Here is a 17,322-nt window from a genome sequence, read left to right as displayed (position 1 = left end):
TGTCACATATCGCACGTGACCCCCACCGATTGTAATCACGCCTCTACATTTGCCGATTGTGATAGTGTGCGTTACCATGGGCAGTCGATCTTCGTGCTTGATCGACAGTCCACATTGATTCGTGTTGATCACAATCGCAGCCGCCATGTGGATTCCACCAACAAGTGTCGATAGTGATTCGTTGATCAGATCTGGATCGTTGATCGGCTAGATCTGATAGCTCTGGTTCAACATTGCCTTAAAGTTGCCGATACTTTTTTTTCTCTATTTTCGTGGGTTTTGGGCCTCCTAATAGTTTTTCTCCGCCCTACTAAGGGTGTCCCTTTTGTGATAATTTCAATCTTTCAAAGGATTTTTGGCATTGGGCATGATTTTTAAAGGGTTTGTGAATACTTAAAGAGCATTCTCAGATCCATTTGGATCAGTCACCTTCCCTACAATAGCAACCCATTCATGGAGGAGGTATTGTATGATGTTTCTCCTCTTAAAGTTTGTGATGTATTATTATGCCAACCATACTTGTGGAAGAATCATGTCATTTACGAGTCTAGGCATCTCAATGTTATGATTACAATGGACACTATGTTAAATAGGATACCGAAGGTAGCCTTGGCTAACAACATCTCTCTAGTGCCTGCTAAGCAATGGAGTAAGATCATCTCCCATACAAGGTGTTGGGTAGCATAGGCCCCACGTAACGGTTTTGGGGCTCAAAGCCCGAAGTTTTGGGTAAAGAGTATGGCGAAGACTCGCGAAATGCGCGGAGCGTGAATTGTAAGAATTTAAGTCAAAGGGTTGTCCACCCAAAATAATGTGAAATAATAAGAAGTAAGTCGGCCTACCCATGGTTTACAAATCATGGGAATGTATAAATAGAGCAAGGCTCTATGGTTAGAAGTCAGCTTTTTTAGAATGTCTTTTCGGATCTCGCATGTAATGGGTTTGTGAAGTAAGAAGTATTGAAGAGTCTGGAAGTCCGATTCAAGGGTGTTGGTATATAGATAAAGGCTCTGTAGCTATGTGCGCGGACCCTTGTAGCTAAGTGTGCAGGATGGATCAAGTTGTATTGAGAAGGGATTGAATAAAGATAAGTTGATTTTGAAATACTGTATTGCTCCTGAAATCTTGTAGATCTAGTTAATCTCTAGCTGATATATTTGTGGATCTGTACGCTTGTGCTTATGTTGTGAGTTTATGCAAATCTATAACATTTCTATGTGTGTAAACTGGTTATCTCTATTAAATGTTTTCTTAAAGACCGTAAAGTGTAGATCTGATCCATAATAGCTCACTAATAATAAGTATTGAGGATTTATCTTGTTTCGGATCTACATGGAAGCAGATTGGCATGAGGCCATAGAATGGTGCATGAATCCTCTAGACCACGTCAAGACATAGCAAGGGTGCGGAAACGTGGTTCTAGCACCCTCCCCTGTTACCTCAGGTGAGACCTCAGTCCACGCTCCGTGGACAGTTGCAGAAAGCGCCGGTAGCTACGGGATTTGTTTGGCTAAATAACTCTTCTGAACTGGGTCAGGCCCCTATAAGCCAACAAATGGTTCCATTGCCGGGACTAGGATCTGCCTAAGGGATGTCTAATGTCGGAACACTAGAACCCTACAAATAAAGAGCTTGAAGATTGGTTGGATCAGAAGCTTCACGAGTTCATGGTTCAGGAAAACAGGAACCTGCAGGTATCAGAAGAAAGGTGGTTGGATTGTTATATATACACAGAGATCCACAAGATCTTCTTTGCGTCATTCTCGACAGAGTTGTACGAGTGGATCGTGAGGCTAGCAGATAGCATAGGAAGGTGTAGACTAGATCAACCTATTGTGTGGACTCCAGAATTGGTGTGTAGGCTAGAAGCATCTGAAGACAAAATCACACGCATAGTAGATCACTAGTTGGATCAGGTAATAGGAGGGTTTATCAGTGAGTTCGCGATATACACAATTGTGAGTTATAGTGAAGCAGAAACGCGCATTCTCTAGGGACCGCAAGGTAAGTATATCAAATTGTTGAATACTTGGATTAAGATGTTGTTGTGTGAAAAATAGATTATGCGCATTTACTAATGTTTGGCATAATGCAGAGCAGAGGAGGCTATTGGGAAGCTGAAGGACTAGAAAACAACCCTTTAGTGTCTATTTCATGAGAAAGAAAGGAAGAACTCGCAGGGTTCTCGCCGAGAAGTTTCATTTGCTTGATTAGGCAGTGCGTCTAACTGATACCACCACCGTCCACACCACCACCTGCTTCGCCGACATCAAACCCATCTTCACCTACCCCACTGCCACCACCGAGGGTTGGGATGGCAGGGTAGATCAAGTTTCCACTACTTAGGGGTGTAGGAAATGATGTACCAGAGGAATTCTAGTTCGTGGTAAAGGCTGTGTGGGAAGCCCAAGGAGTGACAGATGAGAACATCAAGAAGGCTTCCCTGTTTAGTGCGCTACAGGACTGAGCACTGTCATGGTATATAAAGTACTCAGTGATCAACCAAATGTAGGAATAGTGGAAATCCATGATGCATTGAATAAGAAATTTAGTCAGACTAAATCAGAAACACAGTCAGTGATTGGGTTCAAGGAAATCGCGATGCTACCTGGTAAAACCCCATGGGATCTGGATTAGGGATTGAAAAGCACAATCTGCGAGACTAAAATGACATTAACATATGTGTAGCACTACGCGTGGTTTGTGGCATCTTTGACACCACATATAGGGATGGCCCTCTCACAACAAAAGATATCAACCCAAGCCGAAGCGCTAGAGACAACAATGAGGTTGTACGAAACCCCAATACAGGATTTGGGGTTGGGAGTTTAGTAAATCCACAAACAAATACAAAACCTATGTTTACAGATGTGAAGTTTGAAACAAGGATAGGTGCCTCGGTCAGAAGTATGGGAAGAGGTATGGTGTATCAAATGTAAGGGCCAAGGCCACGATAAGGATCACTACCCAATATTTGCGAACTATGTGACAACGAGGGGACCAATACCATTGCGACCAGAGGTACCAATAGGGCCAAGTACGGGGGCTGCACTCTAGTGCGTGATCTGTCAGGTGGGTGGAAAGCATGCCATGGACAACTGTCATCTATTACAGAACCTCCGACAACCCCCCCCCCCTAGCAGCTATTTTGCAACTTTTGTAGGATGGTGGGCCATGATGAAAGAAATTGCCAAAGTTATGAGTTGTTGATGGATCGAACACACACATACAAGATGAAGATGGAGGTGTGTAGGTAGGATCATGCTGTAGTGATAGCACGGGGAGGATTCCAAGGATGTGGGCGGGGCTGAGGGGGCATGGGACCCAGACGCGGTCGGGGACAATTAATCTGCTATAATTGTGGATGCCCAGGGCACTACATGCATGATTGCACGAACCCAACCAAAGCTTGTTGCCCACACTATTACCAATTTGACTAAGAAGCAGTCGATTTCCCCATGCTAATTTCTTAAATGCAGGAGAAAGGGGTGCTTCTGGCTAACCCCACTCAGAACTTTCAAATGATGAAGGCTGAACCGCGCAAAGGAGACCCTAACGTGAATATGATGCTCAGGAGTGGTGCAACTATAGGAGAAGATAAGGGGAAGCAACTGGAGGGGGATGCCTAGGTTCATAAGGCCCCTATCAAACAACCCGAATTTGATTTGGAGTGCACGAAGGAAACATTTATGGAAGCTAAGAAGAGCTTCGTGGAAGCTTCTACTTCGGGTAATAAGGATCAACCAGAGTCAGACATGTCTATCCTAACTACCTTCTTAGAAACATGCATGAAGCTGCTACGAGATACTAAAGCGGTGAACAAATTGCAAGAGTTGATAAATAGGTCCACAGGATCAGTGAAGCCTCGAATGGTCTGGAAACTAGGCTAGCATGCATTGCGCACTGGACAGGAAATGCAATTAACTGCCAAGATTGGGGACTATGAGATGGATCAGGTAGTTCTGGACTTGGGGTCAAATGCAAATGTCCTACCTAAACAAACTTGGGAATGCACGGGTAGGCCCACACTACAATGGTCTCCTATCCAATTATAGATGGTGAAGCAATAGAAGATCTTTCCTATGGGAAGACTGCAAGGAGTTATAGTAGACATCGATAGTGCGAGCACTGAAACCGATTTTGAGGTCATAGAAATCGTGGACGACAGTAACCCATATCCTACATTGTTGGGAATAGATTAGGCAACGGATATGAATGTAGTGATCAACCTAAAGAAATGAATAATAATATTTGAAATGAAATCTCTCCGAGTGGTGGTTCCTCTAGACCCAGACGAAGGAGCGCACTATACTGAGCCAGTGTATGAAGAGGATAGTGACGAGGAATTGGACTGTATCTACCAAATCATAATGCAAGATCAGGACCGGGTGAATCTGATAGTGGGTAGAAGAATCTCAAGGGACCAGGACAGTTCTTGCATGTCGGACTCAGATGAAGAAATTGAGCGATGGCAGAACTGATTGCATGAGGTAACGACACTAAATTGCAATAGGATGGTTAGATCACTAAGATGTGTCACGCTAGAGGCAAAGGAGTGGCCAGTTGAAGTGGATGCCACAAAGGCGGAGGAGCTAGTTGACCGATGTGAAATGAAGAATCAGAAACCAAAGCCACAGGATGCCCCCACAGAGGCACCGCGCGTGCCAATTGCTTGCAAAGGGAAGATAGGCCTGAAGATTTGATGAAAGTGGCAAGGATGTCGGAGGTAGGTGCGCGTATGGGTTTGCGGGCCAAACGAGACAAGCATCCCTCGCTAATGTGGGTTGTAGGTGTATGATAAGCAGAGCCCTCACCTACAATCTAGTTCACCAGCGGCCCACGAAAAAGTTAGGAGGGGAATAGGGGGAAGCACGCATGCCATCTGCTCAATAAAATGGCCCACTGGGAAGTTGCAGATATCACAGGGGCACTAGGCCTATACTAGAAAAGAGGCAAAGATGAGGTCATTAACAATAGGATAGGAGGAAGCTCAAAATAAGCAGGGTAGCAACAGGCCTCACGAAAACAAAGAACCACGGGCACGACTAAGAAAGAGAGGCATGTGAGAGGAAACCCGTAGGATGAAAAGTAACGATGTCTACGAAGGCCGCGCGAGTCTGTCAGGTCCGATCGGGTTTCCTATAGAAACATAACAAACCGTGACCCTGCTATCATGGCTATGCCCACACCTATGGGAGGATGCACCTCACACAACAAAATTCAAAGAGATAGCGGCTTCAAGGGAACTTGGAAGGTGCTCGCAACCCGGGCTAGTAGGGAAGATGAGATATCACACCGGAGGTGCGACCACCTAACTAACCGTGGAAAGCACAGTCTCAGCACTCCACGCAATTGAAAGAGGGTGTGTGACTATAAACAAGCTTGCGGAAGGTTGGTATAGGAAAAAGGACCCGTACAGGACCAGTCAGATGAAATGACTACGGTTGTGTCAAAAGGGCTATGCTGCCACGTGGGGAGGGTCGCAGGTGACCGTTAACACCACTATTCCTGACAAGAAGTTCCAGCTACGATAGAGAGGAGTAGGTGGTGGGTCATTAAGACAGAAGTTCTGAGGTAGATCCAAAAATATTTGCCAACTTGATGCAATTAATGATCAGGAAATGGAGGGAAGGAATATACTCAAATCTGCGTGCTTCTATAACACCCTCTGGCCAACATTAAAAAAGGTGATATTTGAAACTAGTGATGACCAGCAAACACCCTACCACCAGAAGCCCTGTGAGCTCCATTGCAAGAACCTGAGCCCGGTTCATGGAACAAATGCATCCTACCTAGGAAGAACCAGATGAAGGAATGGCGGGCCCAGAGGTTTCAAGGTCCCTATGCACACCATGACCACAGAAAAACAAGTAGATGATGGGGCTAGTGAGGGTGTCACCAAGATTCAACAAAAGGTCAGAAGCCGAAAAGGGTAAGAACGTCACCACTGAACCCACTGAGGACGATGCCGATTTGCAAGACTTAATCGCCTAGATTGAAGCTCAGGATGAGGATGAAGAAGATGCATTCCAAATACCTCCATTACCCACCTATATCTCTCCATGGAACGACATAGCGAAGATATCGAAGGACCTGGATGCTGCAAAGAGTACGCTACAAACCCCACTTCTCCCGGATGAGATGAGGTTTGACGGTTTGCCACTGGGTCAAGTAATAAGTATCAAGTTGGAGGATTTGGATCTAGCGGATAGCGGCATGTTCCCACAATTGGTCGCAGGTAAATTGCTACAACGGAAATGGTTATTGGGCATGAACATTTTTGTGATCCGACAGCTACTCTGTTTGGTACACGATGGGTATCTCTGGTTGGAAGAGCCAATTCTGATCACACTCGATTTAGTCCATCAGATTATGCACCTACCAATTAAAGGAAACGACCCCATAGACATCACCAAAACCAGTAGCAAAGCTGGTCTGGCAAAAGTAGTGAAGGTCAAATATACACTAGAAAAAGGGAAGCATGGGTATATAATAGCAAGCATCAACGACTGAGGTGTGTGAGTTGCCACCCAGCTACTAGCTAGTAAACTTATGAGGAAATGTCACGCAGATGAGGTGCCAGCCCCTGTTATTGCACTTGTAGGGCAGTGTGTAGAAGGAGTCCAGTTCAATTGGGCATAGTTCTTATTCGAGGAATTTCTGACCAATTGTAAGGAAGCATAGGAGAAAGGTAAAACTTTCCATTATGCATTGTTGCTACTATCAATCCTTCTGGTTGTAGGAGAATTTCTATAGGGCAGCTAGTTTCCCAACATCGAGCTCACCCTCCTAGAAGTAGTGCGGTTTACTTCGCTCTAGGCTACGAAGGATGCCACGAGGGTTCAGGAGATCAAGGTATTTTGGATATTCATGGAAGCAAGTATCCGAACACAGATCATGCATAGAATGTGATTGTCCCCCATAGTCTACAACAAGTTGATCAGCATGGCCGAGTTCAAAGCAGACATGCACAACCTATATATGTGGGTGCGGTAGGATCCAAAGCGAGCATGGGTCTAGCTCCCATTTACTGCCACGGACAATGCAATTTACGAGGCACTGGCAGCATGGCCTTCAGAGAGGCATGCCCTAGACATGGCCACATTAGAAAAGATGGCTGCGTAGCAGCAGAAGAAGGAAATCCAGTTGTAACTCAATAAACTGGCAGAGAAGGAACGACAGGGGCAATAGGCTGCCTCGCTGCAAGAAGTGACACAGGAAGCACCTGTCGACCAACTTAAAGAGGATTGCGGAATGTCCTCAGAGTAGGACATGCAGAAGGAGTCAGAGAAACAACAACACATGGACCTTATCACAACCTTGACCCAAGGCAAAAGGTCGCGTAGCAAGGAATCACCACAAGCACGCAAAAAGTCCAAAACCATGAAGACCTTGGAAAAGGAATTTTTGGACAATAGCAAACCCCTATGCACTATCACTGTCGGCACACTCGAGGAATTGATGATGGAGTAGACAGCTGTGTTGGGGGAACTCAGAGTGCAGCTACAGACACTACAGGTGTGACCCCCGAAAGGGATGTTTCCAAACCTCGCAAGTGATACAACCGCCACCAAGCAGACCGTGCGTAGTCATATAGCGCAAACTTTTGTGTTGCCAGTAGGCGTGGTCTGAGTCAAAGCCAAGGGGGACATGCAACGTTGAGAGTTGAATTTGGCCACTCTACCTCACAAAACCATCTACCAATTGTAGGATGTGGTAACTTCCAAGCTGCGTGCCAGGGAAGGTCGCGCCCTCCAAATTGTAATAGAACATAAGAGAGATCTAGAGTAGGTCAACTTACACCGTGATGACTTGATTTCCTGCAATCAGTAAGTGGAGCAAGCTATGGAAGAGACTTGTAACAAGGTACCAGAGTGAGCTATCCTAGTGGAACTTCCAATCACTGATAATATCCATCGCATGGCGGCAGGATTATGTATAGCCCAGGAAGAGGCCGAGCAAGCTTAGTACGAATTAAATTTGCAAATTGTGGAGTTACAGCTAAATGCGCAACCACCCACACCCCCAGAGGTTCGTGAACAACGAGATGGAAAAATTCAAGCAAGGGTGGAAGTCATGAAACACACGGTCCAAGAGTGCTCAGGATTATTATATTAGTCCCTAGTAACACTCACATCTCTACAAGATGACCCCATGCTACAGTAACTGGAAACAGAAGTGTGGGAATTACAGTAGTAATATGACAACATCTGGGGAACCATACAATCAGTCGCTGTCACACAACGCCTGGCCAGGCTGTGGGAGGACCAGGCCCTCTAGCCACGGGTCAACATGGCAAGGCAAAAGGAAGCTATGCTTAAAGAACGTCTCGAACCATGGCTTGATGAGGCATTTGTGGTTTCCACCACCATCGAGCACAAGGTGGCACACATGCAGGGTGAATATGCATTGAGTGTAGTAGTGGAAACAGAGACTGATGTGTCGATGGCTCGCGTCGAACGGGTACAGCAGATGGCGAAGGAGTTTGCTGCAAGCACAAGCGAAGCACACAAGTTGTTGATTAACCTCTGAGTGAAGATTGACACACCAGCCAAGTGACTCGGGACAAGTCATGATGATTGTGTTGGGGGACTATTGGGTAGCGTAGGCCCTGCGTAATGGTTTTGGGGCTTAAAGCCTGAAGATTTGGGTAAAGAGTATGGTAAAGATTCCGCGAAATATGCGGAGCGTGAATTGTAAGAAGTCAAGTCAAATGGTTGTCCGCCTGAAATAATGTAAAATAATAAGAAGTAAGTCGGCCTGACCATGGTTCACGGACCATCGGAATGTATAAATAGAGCAAGGCTCTATGGTTAGAAGTCAGTTTTTTAGAATGTCTTTCTGGATCTCGCATGTAATGGGTTTGTGAAGTAAGAAGCCTTGAAGAGTCTAGAAGTCTGACTCAAGGGTGTTCGTAGATATATAGAGGCTTTGTAGCTGTGTGCGTAGAGGTCGAGTAGAGTCCACAGTTGTGTGCATGGACTGCTACAGCTCAGTGCACAAGACAGATGTTGTTGTATTGAGAAGGGATTGAATAGAGATAATTTGATTATGAAATACTATATTGCTCCTGAAATCTTGTAGATCTGGTTAATTTTTGGTTGATATATCTGTGGATATGTACACTCGTGCTTATGTTGTGAGTTTATACAAATCTATAACATTTCTGTGTGGGAAAACTGGTTATCTTTATTAAATGTTTGCTTAAAGACCGTAAACTATAGATCTGATCTATAACAGCTCACTAATAATAAGTATTAAGGATTTATCTTGTTTCATATCTACGCAGAAGTAGAGTGGCGCAAGGCCATAGAATGGTGCATGAATCCTCTAGGCCAGATCAAGACATCCCAAGCATGCAGAAACCTAGTTCCAGCACCCTCCCTTGCTACCTTGGGTGAGACCTCAGTCCGCGCTTTGTGTACTGTTGATGAAAGGGCTGGTAGCTGTGAGATTTGTTTGGCTAAATAACTCTTCCGAACTTGGGTCAGGCCCCTATAAGCCAACACCGGGAAATTTTTTCTCTTTCTTACTCACTCTAAAAGTAAGGGTAATATTATGGCATGTCCACGACCCCAGAAAGTGTCCCTCCATATAGTAGAAGTAGGTGGATAAGGTCATGGAAGAATACAAGGACATCTTCTCCTCACCCACAGTGGTACCTTTCCACTGTTAGGTCAAGCATTCAATCAATATTACTCCTAGATAACCTCCACCCAATGGGTCGATATACCAGCACTGAATTCTATAAAATGAAGACATCAAGTGGAAGATCCAGGAGTTACTGCAAATATGGAACATCTAATCAAGTTCCTCATCATGTGGGAGCCCGATTATACTTTTAAAAAAGAAGGATGGAACCTAGAGGCTCTACATTAATTATTGGGCAGTAAGGAAAATCAGTGTATGGAACAACTATCCAATTGCATGAATTGATGACCTTATATACTAGCTTAAGGGGACCAAGTATTTTATTAAGATTGATTTGAATTTTGGTATCACTAGGTTCTAATAGAGCCCATAGTTGTTGGCTTATTGGGGCTTGACCTAGGTTTAGAAATGTTTAGCCAAAAAAATCTCGACACTACCGGCCCTTTCAGTAACAGTCCACGAAGTGCGGACTAAAGTCTCACCTGAGGTAGTATGGGAGGGTGTTGGAACTAGGTTTCCAAACCCTAGGGATGTCTTGATGTGGTCTGGGTTTTCGCAGAGCAATCCTATGGGCGACGTTGCTTTTGTGCAGCTGTCTTCTCAGGGCAACTACCTTAGTCAAGTGCAAATGCAGTTTACCCTTTTCTATTCTTATTATTATTATATATATTTGGTTATTTACGAAGTTACAACACTTCCAATTATTATTCAACATAAATAGATATGCGCGTAAACATAAATCAGGAATAGATGCATAAACCAGAATCAAGAACAGGTACACGATAATTTGGAATCAACTTGTCTTTATTTATGCCCTTTATCTAATTACAAGCAACTTCCTGCCTTATGCACATAGCTGCAAGGGTCCACGCGCACAACTGCGGACTCTAACCAAGCCTCCGCGCACACAGCTGCAGAGCCTCTATCTCCTACTACACACCTTCACTCAAACTTCGCAACTCAGACTGACTATCGCAATTAACAACCCATGCACTATAGATGTCTTTTTCTTCTTCTCCAAAAATTATCTTCTACACCTAGAGCCTTGCTTTATTTATACATTCTCATGGTCCACGGACCATGGGCAGGCCAACTTATTTTCTTTTATTTTACCTTATTTTCAAGTGGACTACCCTTTGAAATGTTTTATTACAATGCGCACTACGTGCATTTCGCGGAGCTTTTACAATACAATACCCAAAAATGTGGGCTTGAAGCCCCAAAACTGTTACGCGGGGGATCCACTGCCCAACAAATTGTATGGAAGAACAAATTCAAATCCAAGGACTACATTTTTAAATGGTGGGTCATGCCCTTCGGTTTGACAGATTCCCCTACAAATTTTATGAGGGTGATAGATAAAATATTTTGGCCCTTCACCAACTCGTTCATGGTTTTATATTTAGACGACATCCTCATCTACAAAAACAGTTGGGAAATGAACTTGCAACACTTTCAACATGTCCTCCAAACCATACGGTAGCACAAACTATGTGCCAGCATGGGTAAATTCACCTTTGGCATGATCCATGTCTAATATACTGGTTATCTCATAGATTAATAATGTGTGCTTGTAGATCTAGCTAAGATTCAATTTATTCGAGGTTCATGTTGGGATTATCCTATATAACTTGATTTTGAGTATCGTTACCAATAGTAGAGTGAAATAAAAGCAACAAAATGCATTCGTTGAGTTGAAGCACCACCTCTCCTCTACACTTGTACTAACATTTCTAGACCTACAACAACCATTTGAAATTGAGAAAGACACCTATGACTATGCTATTGGTGCAATTGTCACCTAACAAGGGAATTCAGTGTCCTATCATAATGAGGAACTTTCCAATACAGTATGGAAGTACCCCACTTATGACAAAGAGATGTATTATATCATGCATGATAGTTGGCAATGGAAACATTACATTTTATGGAAGGATATAGTCATCCACAAAGATCACAAACCTCTCAAGTTTATACATACACAAGGGCAGTTGCAGAACGATCACCATCACAATTTTTCTACACATATGCAAAAATTCCACTTGAACATTAAATACACAAAGGGTAGCACCAATCACGTTGGATATTGCCTCAGTGGACCCCTAGTTACAACATTGACAACCATTCTTAACTCTAGTGGAAATGAGACGTCTGGATGGCCACAACTATACAAAAATTATTTAGAGATCACCACCACATATTAGATGCTAGTTGATCTAAAGGGAGTTCAATGTTTCCTCCTACAAGATGTATTATTGTGCTATCTCGGCCACCTTTATGTTCCTTCAAGTGATCATGCGTCGTTGATTTTGGAGGCACACTATAGCCAGGTTGTAGGACACATTGGTCATGCTACAAAATTATTTTTATTGGAAAAAACTACAACAAGATGTTGGAAAATATATCAAATCCTACACTACTTGTTCTATCGCCAAGCCAACCATCAAGAAGCATGGCCTATATACTCCTCTACTTACTCCTACCCAGTCTTGGGAATCCATATCCATAGACTATATGTATGGATTCCCTTCTTCCAAGCATGGTAATAACATTTTATTTGTGGTCGTGGATGAATTTTCTAAGATGGTTATATTGGTGGCCTACATGAATAGTATCATAGTAGAGGACCCTGTCAAACTATTCTTTGAATGAGTGTCAGAAAATTTTTGGATATCATAGACCATTATATCATATGAGGATATGAGGATCTTGAGAAAAATTTTGTCGAGACTCTGGAGATTATTAGACACCAATATTACGAAGTCAACAAAATTCCATCCCTAGAATGATGGCCATAAAAAGGCCATGAAAATGATGATAGTGCACATACTACATATGTACAACTATAATCATATAAGAAACTAGGATGAGAACCATCCCTATGTCAAGAATAGTTATAAAAGATCTCTCCATATCTCGACTGGTCATATTCCCTTTCAAGTGGGTCTCAGATTTCAACCATTGTGTCTGATTGATGTTGTGATGCCTCATGTGATAACACAAGCATAATATGCACATGTACAGTCTGAAGCAGATAAATAAAACAGGTTTGTTAAATGCACCAAGTACATTGGAAAATATGTTCATGACATCTTGGATAAGTCCAATGTGATGTACAAGTGATGACATGATCAACATCGGGTTCCATATATGTTTCATAAGGGTGAAAAATTTGGTTGCATTTCAAAAATAATTCCTTGATAGAGTGCATCAGAATATTTGACCACTTTGATACAAGTCATATGCCATCACCAAGATTGTGGGAGACAATTATTTCGAGCTTATCATTCCCCCATTCTTTGGCTTGAACCTAGTGTTCAATGTGGATCGCCTTTAGCTATACTTTCCACCATGGCTGGAGACCTCATACATTGTTGAACAACTAACACCGACAGATCTCAACACATACTACATGGAATAGACCACAATTTATGAGATCATGAAAACACAGATCAAGACCACTTGCAAATAGACGACACAACTATATCAGATTTTAAAAGTTAGCCAAATCTTAAAGTAAGGCGAGTGGCTCACTGGGGACCAAGTGTATCAAATGTTTTCCCATCTCATGGAGGCACTCAACTCAATGGGGACCATTTCATCCTAAGGGGGGGTGGAATGATATAGGTTGATATTGGTGGCCATGTGCTTATTGCACTTGGACTACCAAAATTGTTTCATTTGGTTTCGTTAATTGTAGCAGAATTTACTATTTTTGTTAGCATTTCAAATCTTGAACTTTCGGAGCCATTTTGAGGTCCTACATGATATTTTTTTTTTAAATGGGAAAAGCTATAGAAATCTTAATGGAATTGTAGCCTGAAAGTTGTATTCTTCAAGTAGGTCCTTCTAATGAGGTATCATATGCATCAAATGATGATTGCATGCCAAAGTATGACCCTAGGAAGTTGGTGTACCAACTAACCTTAATGAGGCCCGCAAACTTTTGGCGCTTCATCTGCCAGGGTTAGGTTTTTGGATGTTTAGGTTCTCCCCTCGTTTATTAATAATGAAAATTCCTGCAAGCCTCATTGTAAGACTGTCAAGAATGCATGTATCCATAACATCTATTCTCGAAGATAAGATACCATGGCCTATGCTAGTTTGTTTCTATTTTGCATATAAACAATTTTTAGTATTTGTTATTAATCAATTGAAGTTTATTTCTTGTTATATCTCTTTGATTATTTATAGTTCTATAATTCATTTCGTTCCTACATAAATTTGGATCAATTGCATCAGAGTGGCCTGTCTTCCTCCATTTTTCTGTGCATGTCCCCAACAAGGTTGGGGTATAAGGAGTTGGGACTTGAACTAGTTGAACCCTTGCAAGACCGTCCTCACTCACACTAATTTCCTACCATGGGGGGAGAAAATAAATATTAGGGAGTGGTAGATGTTATCAAATTTATGCTCAAATAATCCCTTGGGTAGAAAAGGAACAAGATGGTGGACAACCTTTCCCAAATTCTTCAATGGATGCCAACAAGTGACACATCTTCATCCAGCAATCACTTTGCAGGTGGAATTACATTCAAGATACAAGTTAAATAAGAAATACTTATATTAAAAGGTGAAATAGAGGCAGATGCTCTATATAAATGGTTAAATCTACTAGAAGGATATTTTTGGTTCATAATTTTTCTGATAGGGAAAATACTACTTTTGTGGTCAGCGAAGCTTCCCCCCACGTCTAGGACTAGTAGGATACTTATTGTGAGTAGAAGGATGAAAGGTAATCCTCACTTTTTTCCACACAACCCACTTGGAATTCATTCTGAGATGCTGAGAAGGAACAATATTATCCTGTCGGGAACGATGAAGATAAGTACATAAAATGGATGACACTATAGGAGGGAAGGGACCAAGACGTATCATAGTTAACAAATATCTTTCATACCCTTCACACAAATTTGGGTATCAAGGATTCCATGTGACATTTGGAACTCAAGTACTATATTTTTCTACAAAAATATATCCAGGACTAGATGGAATTCCTAAACATCTCCTCATTGAGGACCACGTACTGATACACTATCAAGATTGATAAGAAATTTAAATAGAAGAAGCAAGGCTTTAGGTATATGAATATGAAGCAAGGAAAATGTGGCCCCAAACTACAAAAAAAATAAAAAATCTAAGGCAGGGTGACCCAAGAAAACCCACTGAATTTTTAAGTATATAACAGCTCCACGATTATGAAGGAGAACATAAGGAAGTGGTGTGAGTTCCATAAGAGCCCCACTCAAAACAGTAGTGAGTTTCATTCAAAGAAGTCACTGGTGGTCGAGATAAAGGTTGTAGAGTCAAATGCATGTTCTGAATCTTAGCAAAAATTCGACAAGGGGAATGAAAAATGAAAGAATATTATTGATGCAAATCCCAACGCCACTATTTCCACCACCAAGGTCAAAAACGCTGAAGCCAAACACCCAGAGGAAAGGGAGAATCTCTTCCACTAACAAGTGTGGGTGAAGGGATCATCATTGTAGTTCATTGTTGAAAATAGGAGACAAAATAACCTAAGCTCAACTAAAGTCATTAAGTTGCTAGGCTTTCCATCAACACCACACTTGCACCGATACACCATTTGGTGGCTCCAACAAGGACGATATCTCCATGTCTGCGAGTAGAGTCACCTTCCCTACAACATCAAATGGTTCATAGAGGAAGTATTGTGTGACGTTGCTCCTCTTGAATATTGTGATGTATTATTAGGAAAACGATACTTGTGGAAGTGTCATGTTGTGTATGATTCTAGACCTTGCACCATTTTTAATTCTTTGGACAGTAAGTTATAAAGGATACTATAGTTAGCTCTGCCTACTTTCCACTCTCTAATCTTTGCTAAGAAATGAATTAAGATAATATTCAATACTAGGATATTTATTTTCTTTCGCATTCACTCTCAAAGGAGAATATCCTAACCACATCCATGGCCCTCAGAAAGGGTTCCTCCATGCAGCATAAGCAGCTGGATAATTTTGTTGAAGAATACAGGGACATATTTTCCTCACCCACAAGGGTACCCTTGCACTATTAGGTTAATTATTCAATCCATATAAATCTTGGAGTAGCTTTACCCAATGCGTCGACATACCATTGCTCCATTCAAGAAAATGAGATATAGGACTTGTTGCAAAAAGGGCACATCTAAAAAAGTTCCTCACCTTTTTGGAGCATGATTACACTTTTACAAAAGATATATGGAACTTGGAGGCTTTTCATTTATTATCGAGCACTAAACAAAATATTTTTTACGAATATGTATCTAATCTGATAGATTGATGACCTTTTGGACCAACTCAAGTAGGTCAAGTATTTTAGAAAGATCAATTTAAATTTTTTCTATCACTAGGTTCTAGTAGAGCCCATAGATGTATGGAAGACCACCTTCAGATACAAGGATGACCTTTTTGAATCATTGGTCATGCCCTTCGGGTTGAAAAATCCCCCTGCAAATTTTATGAGTTTGATGGATGACATCTTGTTGCCATTCACTAATTTTTTCATGGTTTCCTATCTATAAGAAACCCTCATCTTCAACAATTTTTGGGAAGAGCACTTGTAACACATTTGGTAGGTCCTTCAAACATTGCAGTAGCACAAACTATGTGCCAAATTGGAGAAATGCACAAACTATGTGCCAACTTTGAGAAATGCACCTTTGGCATGAGCCATATCCAATATCTAGGTTACATCATAGATGAGAAAGGTGTGCATGTGGATCTGACTAAGGTTCAAGACATTTGGGATTGGCTAGTCCCGACCACTCTAACAAATCATTGCAACTTTTTGGACCTTGCTAATTTTTGTTGGAGGTTCTTATTGGGATTATCCCATATCACTTGGCCTTTGAGTCAGTTAGCAAAGGTGGGGTGAAAAAAATGTTTTCCTGGTCTTAGGCCTAACAGAAGGCATTTGTTGACCTAAAGCACCAACTCTACTCTCCACCTATACTCACATTGGAATACCTATGACAACCATTTGAAATTTAGATAGACACCTCTGACTATGCTATTGGTGAAGTTCTAATCTAGCAAGGGCATCAAGTGGGTTGTCATAGTGAGACACTTTCCGATACGATTCAAAAGTACAACACCTATGATAAAATGATGTACTTTATCATGCGCACTTACCAACAATGGAAACATTACATTCGCGGAAATGAGACCATCATCCATATAGATCACCAACTCTTCTATTTATACAAACATAATGGATGTTTCTAAATAATCTCCATCAAAAGCATTCTACATATCTGCAACATTTCCACTTGAACACTAAATACAAAAGTAGCAGCACGAATCATGTTACAGATTTCCTCAGTCAGCTCTAGTTGCAACACTAGCTACGGTTCTCAACTGTTGTGGCCACAATACCTCTCGATGGCTGCAATTGTATTAAAATGATACAGATTTTTCCACCACATACCATATGCTAGTGTATAGAAACCAAGTTCCATATTTTCACCTCTAGGAAGAATTATTATGCTACTTAAGCCCCCTTTATGTTCCTTCAGGTGAGCATTCGAAGCTGATTTTGAAGGCACACTACATTCAGGTCGTTGAGCACTTTGGTGTGGAGAAAATTGTAGTTATACTACCAAATTATTTTTATTGGCCCAAACTCCAACTAGGTGTTGGAAATTATATGAGACCCTATAATTCT

The sequence above is a fragment of the Pinus tabuliformis genome, chromosome 3_2 (assembly GCF_031772625.1).
Source record: "Pinus tabuliformis cultivar Carrire ecotype Pingquan chromosome 3_2, CPIR1, whole genome shotgun sequence".
Taxonomy (NCBI): Eukaryota; Viridiplantae; Streptophyta; class Pinopsida; order Pinales; family Pinaceae; genus Pinus; species Pinus tabuliformis.
The sequence above is the reverse complement of the archived record's forward strand: the minus strand, read 5'-3'. Positions refer to the sequence as shown.